Below are 7,602 nucleotides of genomic sequence, written 5' to 3' on the forward strand. Positions count from 1 at the left end.
AAATATATCACAACATGATTTTTAATACAGAAAAGATCAATAAAAAGCAAAACCAACTTTCATTCTTGGTTAATACTTTTCATACAATAGGAATCAATGAATACTTTTCTTCACATGGTAATATATGTACATCTCCATCCAAAAGCCAGTAGACATTGATTTTATTTCCTTTGTATATATACCTAGCAGTAAAATTGCTGGAGAATTTGGAAAAAAAACCTGAAAATCAATCGGGAAGGAAATGTTCAAATAAATGATATTTTTTTAGACTTTTTTTTATATATTTATTTTTTAGTTTTAGGTGGACACAATATATTTATTTTATTTTTATGTGGTGCTGAGGATCGAACCCAGTGCCTCACGCATGCCAGGTGAGTGCTCTACCACTTGAGCCATATCCCCAGCTAAATGATATTTTTGAAAAGGTCTAAAGGGATGAATATTGAACAGCTGTTATTAGTGAAATATGTAGGTATGGGTCATATTTGAAGGGCATTTTACTCTTTGTTATATGTATTCCTATGTCTCTACAGTTATAATTTTCCTTTAATCAAAAACATAAATTTATGAATGACTTAAGGATTTTTTAAAAATTAAATGTATAGGAAGAAACATTTCCCTACTCCATTTTTAGAATTACTGAATCAATTTTTATTTGTGCTTTCTAGTGCATGAGACTATTTGTTAAATGGGAAGGACTTTCTTTCAATGCAGAGAAACATGCATTAACTCATGATTTTAAAAACAAAAATTCTCAGCAAAAAAAGAAGGAATTCCCTTAACCTTAAATCCACAGACAGTATAGTTACTGAGCATATCCCCACCACATATGCCCAGTATTATCTGGTAAAAGAAATTGGCAGTGCTAGCCATTGTGATAAGATAAGGGGAAAGATTAGAGGCATACGTTATTCCCAGAGAAGCAGTTACATCAATTTCTTTTTAATAAATTCAGTGTAATTTCTATCCAAATAGATAAATGGGACATAATAGAAACCTCTAACCAACATTTTCCTTCTCATCTGTCACAGGGCACGAACACCTTCCCCACCCAGGATCCTTGCACGGGCAAAGCCAACAGATCTCATCCTCTCTTCTACTTATGGGCTTTAAACCTATAACAATCCTTTTTTTCTCCTTCACTACCAAATTCTCTCCTCTGATTGGATTTTTTCCTATCAGCCTACAAACATCATAGGTGGCCAAACCTCACAGAAATCAAGACTTAGGATAAAGTTATAGTAAATAAAGCAATGAGTTTTGGCATATGGATAAATACTATATAGTGAGACAAAATAAAGCCCAGAGCAGGATCAAGGACTGGTCGGCTGCAGTCTAGGAGAGAAGCCTGGACCACACTCCAGCCCTGGGTGATCTCATTCTGTCAAGTCCTGTGGCTTTAACTGCCACCACATGCTAATGATACCTGCATATGTCATGCTCTAAGAAGCATGTAGAACTTAATACATTTTCAATGGCAATCCCTTTATGCCAAAAAAAATGTTTAAGATAATAGTGTTTACAAGAGTGTGGATAAATAAATATGACCCCCTTAGTTAAGAGAGTACATTGGTATAGTCTCATAGAAATAAATCTTATAGGAGCTATAATGCATATTTCCTCTACCTGAAAATTCCATTTCTAGAAATTTATTCTGTAAATGCACCCATACTGGTGTATATGTACACAACTATATATTAATTATTATAGTAATTAATATATTAATTAATATGTTTTTTAGTTATACCAAGTTTGGAAATAATCTAAACAATGATTTGTGGAGATAGTTGAATAAACTATATATAATTGTATTAGTGTGCTTTTTTTCTTTCTAGTATTTTAATTTTTTGAATTTATATATATATGTATATATATAAATTGTATAATATAAATTTTATTGATGTTTTTTTTGCACAGTGTACTTCTCTACACACACACAAAGGGCATGGCCCTGGGAGATCCAAGGAACAGCTGCCTCCAAGTGGCAGTTTTTTATATATGGCATACAGTATGATGTTTCCATGTATGTTCACATAGTGAACTTATGATCATGGTCAAGCTAGTTAACATAGCCATCTCTCTGCATAGTGACCATTTGTGTGTGTGTTGAGACCACTTAGGTTTACCCCTGGTAAGTTCCAACCACACTGGACAGTACTATGAACACATTCTCAGGTCACATAAACGTTGGCCAAGGGAAAAACAGGACCTCCTCTACTTGGCTTTTTGAGCAGCTCTTTCAGCAGCCGTGTGTCCCAGCCTAAGGCTTTCTTCCTTTAAAGGAAGCTGAATCTCCTGTGGCTTTGGAGGCTGGCGTGAGCGCCCGGCGAGTCCTGCAGCATTTCCTGTTTCCCACCCTCCTCCTGGAAGGACCACATGGGCAGCCGCCGGGCACCTGCCTCTCAGCCAGGACGTGTCCCGTGCTGCATCACTATTCTCCTCTCTCCTTCATGGCAGGTGTCACTCCTGTCCTCAACACATTTACAGAGAGGTTACAGAGAAAGGCTGAGGCTCAAAGCAACTGGAAACCGAGTTTCTGCTGAGACACAAGCCGCTGGCACTGGGGCCACCAGCCTCCTCCCGTGTGGTCTTACGAAATGGAAAAGCAAAGAGGCTGTGGACCAGGTTTCTCAGTTGGAGTGACTGCTCCCCCCCATTGAGCTCACAACTCAGTAGTCAGGGCCTGCATCTTGGTGACCACCGAGTTATCATTTAGCTTTACATGAAATTTGGAGTGAGCTTTCCTATATGGATGGATCATGCAAATCAGGTCACTCACCCTGATTAGAGCAAACTACTCCCAAAGCTGTGAGAGAGGTGACCATAGTGAGATGTCCCCTGCACAGGTGCAAAGGACAAGCATCCTCTGGTGCTTCACAGTGACACAGAGAAGCCCAGGCTGTGTTCCTGAAAAGCCAGGGAACAACAGGGAAGGAGTCCTGTTCCATCCACCAACAAGCACCATTTAGCACCTCCTTGAGCACTGAGGCTGATATGTGGGGGGTGCAGACAGGAAAAGATCTCGTCCCCTATAATAATATCTCCATAAAGGCTCGGCTGCACACTCATCGCTTACAGCTTGTGAGGAAGACTGGGAGGGGCGGGTGGTCCCATGAAGGAGGCAGGTCTAGGCTGCAGCCAGAACTCAGGCGTCTCCGGGCCCCAGATGCCAAACTCTCCCCATCACAAAAATCTGTCTTGTCTGTGTGAAAACAAGACATGAGACAGCAGAAATCCTAGAACCCACAACAGAGACCACAAGAGAATCCAGACATAGAAGACAGCCGATTACTCCTAGTCCTCCTGAAGGGCCTCCCCGTCACCAGGCACCAGGCCCCTCTGTCCCCTCTGCCTGCCGGCCCGGCCTCTCCTTCCAGGAAACACTCCTGTGGACACCCGAGACTGCGGGAGCCCACACCGACAGCCCCCCGTGCTGCTGCCTCCGGTGTCCATTCCACAGTCACAAGGCCACGGGTCACGCTTCCCAGGTGCAGGGTCTCACGCAGTCTCCAAGCATCCGACATTGCTCCTTTCAGATCAGGCACTGGCCTGACCCGGGCTCTGGACGACCTTTGCCTTGACCCACGCACTGATGTGGTCTTGGTCCTCCGAGGCTGGGCAAGAGAGCTGATTACTAAGGGGTATTTTCTGGCCGTAGTTCTCATATGGCATATGATTCTGCTGACGCATATGGCCCAGCATTGACCTTGTTTGACCTTGGCGGCTCCTATTCTGTACTTTGAAAGCACCTGACGACGTTTTTCCACCTGAAGGCAGGTGGGGAAACAAGCTCCAGGCTTTGGAGAGGAGAAAACTGAAGCTCTCCAGGATGTGACCGGAACCGGGTTGTACCCACTGGCCTAACCCTCACCAGGCAGCACCGGATCCGATGGGTCTGACCCTCAGAAACGCAGCTGCCCCCAGACGGCCTGAAGCACTATCCTTTAGCGGCAGCTTGGATCCTCACCGCCACCTCTGTCCAGATCCCTGCTGCTGCTCGGCTGGCCGAGGTGCTGGCCTCATGACTGTAAGGGTCCCCGTGCACCCCGTCCTGCACACCCCCTCCTCAAAGGGCCCCTCCTGGCCGGGCCCAATACCTGCCCAGCACCAGCTGGACACAAAGAGTCCACCGTGTGCCTCCTTGGTGCCAGCAAAGCCCCTCGTCAGAGGATCTGGCCTTTCTAGTGACAGCTACGGGGACAGGTGACAAGCTGAATGCAGGGAGATGGACTTCCACAGGCCCATGCTGACCACCGGGAGGCAGGGCAGGAAATCTTGCCTCTTTCTCTCGAATGGATGCTCCAAAGCACAGATGTCCCAACAGCCTGCCCAGGCATCCGTGTGGCCACGCAGGGTCCCCCTCGGTGAGCATGTGTGTCCTAGCAGCTCCCTAGGAGGCAGGGCCCCTGGGGTAGCAGGAGGCTGGATTCTCCTCCACATCCAGCCCTTCCCTTCTCCGCCCTCCTCAAGCCTCTGCAGGTGAGACCCGGCCTCCGCTCTGCTCCCCAGGAAGGGATAAGCCACCTGGTTCCCTTCTCAGTCCTCAGGGAGACTCAGCAACCTTCTCCCTGAGCACCGAGGTGTGCAGCACTGACACACGTGCTGTGGGCGAGAGTGAGCTCACGTGGCACAGCCTCCACCAGCTGCTGACTCAGCTACCAACCAGGGGGCCTGCCACCAGGTGCTCAACCCCCTGGACGTTACCCACAGGAACCTCACCAAAACCTTGCAAGAGATAAGACAAAACTGGCACATTTGGCAGATAAAATACTGACACCGACGCACAGTAACGTCCACAAGTCCACACGCCGGGGCCTCTGCTGAACTCCGTCCCCCACTGCCTCCTACAGACCTCTGTGTCCCCTCTGGGTGCTCAAGGACCACCAGGCAGCCAGGGTCTTACTCCCTCTTTTTAAATCACAGATTCACCTGCACCATCAAGTTCTCTCGGGGACACTAGAGAAATCACGGGAAAAGTAGATATTTGGTGAAGCGGGCACGTGGCATCATGAGGACCCAAATGAAAGGCTTCATAAACTGAATAAACCACACATTGTCTGTATCATGTGGTGGCTGTGCGGTGTCTACCCGCCATATGCTAAGAGCCAAGTCAGTCCCGTAGGCTGCTGCAGGGGCGCTCAGTGTCAAGGGGCTGACGTCTCAAAACCCTGAGAGACTCACAGCCTGGCCCTGCAGCCAGCTGTGCCAGTCCCCCTGTCCTCGTGGGCCCAGCCTCAGAGTTCTGGAAGCGAGCAGCAGCTGTGGACTGCACAAGCCGAGCTTGCCCGAGTCCAGTTCCCAACCACCCTGAAAATAATTGCCAATAGGAAGCCTCAAGTGTTAAGCCATAAAAGATGGTGGTGGCTGGAGCTGCTCACACCCCCTGGGCAAGCTGGCAACAGGGCAGGGGGCCTGCGTGAGGCCAGTGGCTGAGAGTCCAGGCCGCCACAGGGGGACGGGAGAGAAAGAAGAACACAGCAGCGTCCTGGATGGAAAAGCCCCCAGCCCAGGTCCCCACCAGGGTCCCCGGTCTCAGCAGGGGTCCAGCCTGCCCAGCACTGGGGGACCAGGAGGAAGGGGTGAGACCAGGTGAGGTCTCCAGGTGTCAGGGAAGCCAGGCGCGGGGACTGACGGGTGGGTGGGGCTCTCCTACAGGGCAGCACCCCGCCTGCTCTAGTGCTTACAAAGCCCAGGGTGAGGAGGGCACTGAGCCCGAGTGGCGGGATCCAGGCATTCTTGGCGCACACCCTCCCGATGGCCTCTAATGGACAAGCTCCCTCTGGACCCCAAGGACACGGCCGCAAAGTGCAGGACCTCGTGCTTCACCAGCAGACAGGCTGACCGTCAGCAGCCCCGCGGCTCCAGAGGGCAGTGAGTGCCGGGAAGGAGCACGGGACTGACCACCCGACTGGCCGCCGGCCCGCAGGGCCTCTCTGGGGTGGCGTGGGCTTAGACCAGGTGAGAAGGAGCCAGGTGCCCCAGGGATTGAGGGTGGTCCTCGCCCAGAACGCGCCGCTGGGCAGTCGTCAGAGGAGCTCCCGAGGTGCCACGTGAAAGTGGGCAGCGTGACTGGGACTCGCAGCTGTTGAGGAGAGGAGGGGACGGCAAGGCCACACCACAGGGCCTGCAGGGCCACCAACCGGACCTCACTCTGCAAAGGAGGTCCCCAAGGAGGGCCGGCCACGGTCTGAACGACCACAGAAGGCACCGGCTGACCTCTGTGACCCCATCCTGAGGCTCAGAGCACACCCCTCCTGCCCCGGGACAGGTGGGTGGTGGGTCTAAAGTCATCGACCGGACACTCGGGAAGTTCTAACGGGTACTGAAGTGTCCGCGAGGAGATGAAAAGGGACGGTCTGAGGCTGCAGCTGCTCCCACAAGTCGTCTTCGTGACCAGCGCCCAGGGACCCTGCTCCATCTCTGCACAGCCGGCCAGTTCTACCTGGGCTCACCCCTGGGGAAGGGTGGAAGATAGTCAGAGAGCTGGGAAAGGATGCCTGAGCCCCAGGAGAGCAAAGGTTCCCACCCGCTGCAGCACGGCGCTTAAGCAGCCTGGTCAGAGGGGACAGGGCTGCCCTGGAGACTCAGAACTTGACCCTCCTGTCCCTGCACCCCACCCCACCCACCCTGTGCCTGCTTACGGGCTGCAGGGGGAAAGCACGTTATGGGGTTTTGCCGAATTTCTTAAACCCCAAATGCTCATCTGGCAACACGCCTCTGTTGGAAGTTGTTTCTAATCAGAAGATGCACAGAACACGTGAGAGGAACTTGGCTTCATGAGTCATTGGGAGGTAAATCAAAATCAACCAAAGTACCATTTCATACCCACTAAGATGGCCATAATGATTTAAAAATCAGAAGACAGCAGTGTTGGCCAGGATGTGGAGAAGCCCTCACACATGCTGATGCAGACTGTGAATGGAAAGACTGTTGGAGAATGGCTTGGCAGGTTCTCAGGAGCAACTCTACCCCTAAGTATATTCCACAGAGAATTGAAGACAACTGCATTCCCATGAATGATCATGGCAGCACTCTGCACACCAGCCGAAAGGAGACAACCCACACATGAATGGTTGAACATATCATGCTATGTCCACATCAAGGAATGCTATGCAGCCCTGAACAGGAGTGGAGTTCCGGCACATGCTACTATATCACATGACTTCATTTCTATGAAATACCCACACTAGGTAAATCATAGAGACAGGAAGCAGATAAGTATTTGCCAAAGGCTGGCAAAATGGGGGGCTCAGGGCTTGATAGAAAACCTCAGGGTTTTTTTTTGGATGATGTGAATGTTTTGAAACTACAGAGGTGGTATATGTACAACAATGAGTGTCCTGAATGCCAGAGAAGTGCATACTTAGGGTGGTTAATTCATGTTACATGAAGTACTCCCCAAGTTTTAAAGGGTGCATTCAGCCAACACTCTCTAAAACAAAAATCCCTCAGGGAAACCCCAGGCATCCCTCCACTTTCCATGTTCCAAGCCCAAAGGAGCTGCAGTGTTCCAGCGGCTGCCTCCCTCCTCCCTGGCTCAGCTTTCCCTGGAGACAGACACTGCAGGAACGAGCGAACCAGGGCAAAGAGGGGCTGACATTC

Source organism: Marmota marmota, unplaced genomic scaffold, assembly GCF_001458135.2.
Source record: "Marmota marmota marmota unplaced genomic scaffold, marMar, whole genome shotgun sequence".
In the NCBI taxonomy this organism is placed as follows: domain Eukaryota; kingdom Metazoa; phylum Chordata; class Mammalia; order Rodentia; family Sciuridae; genus Marmota; species Marmota marmota.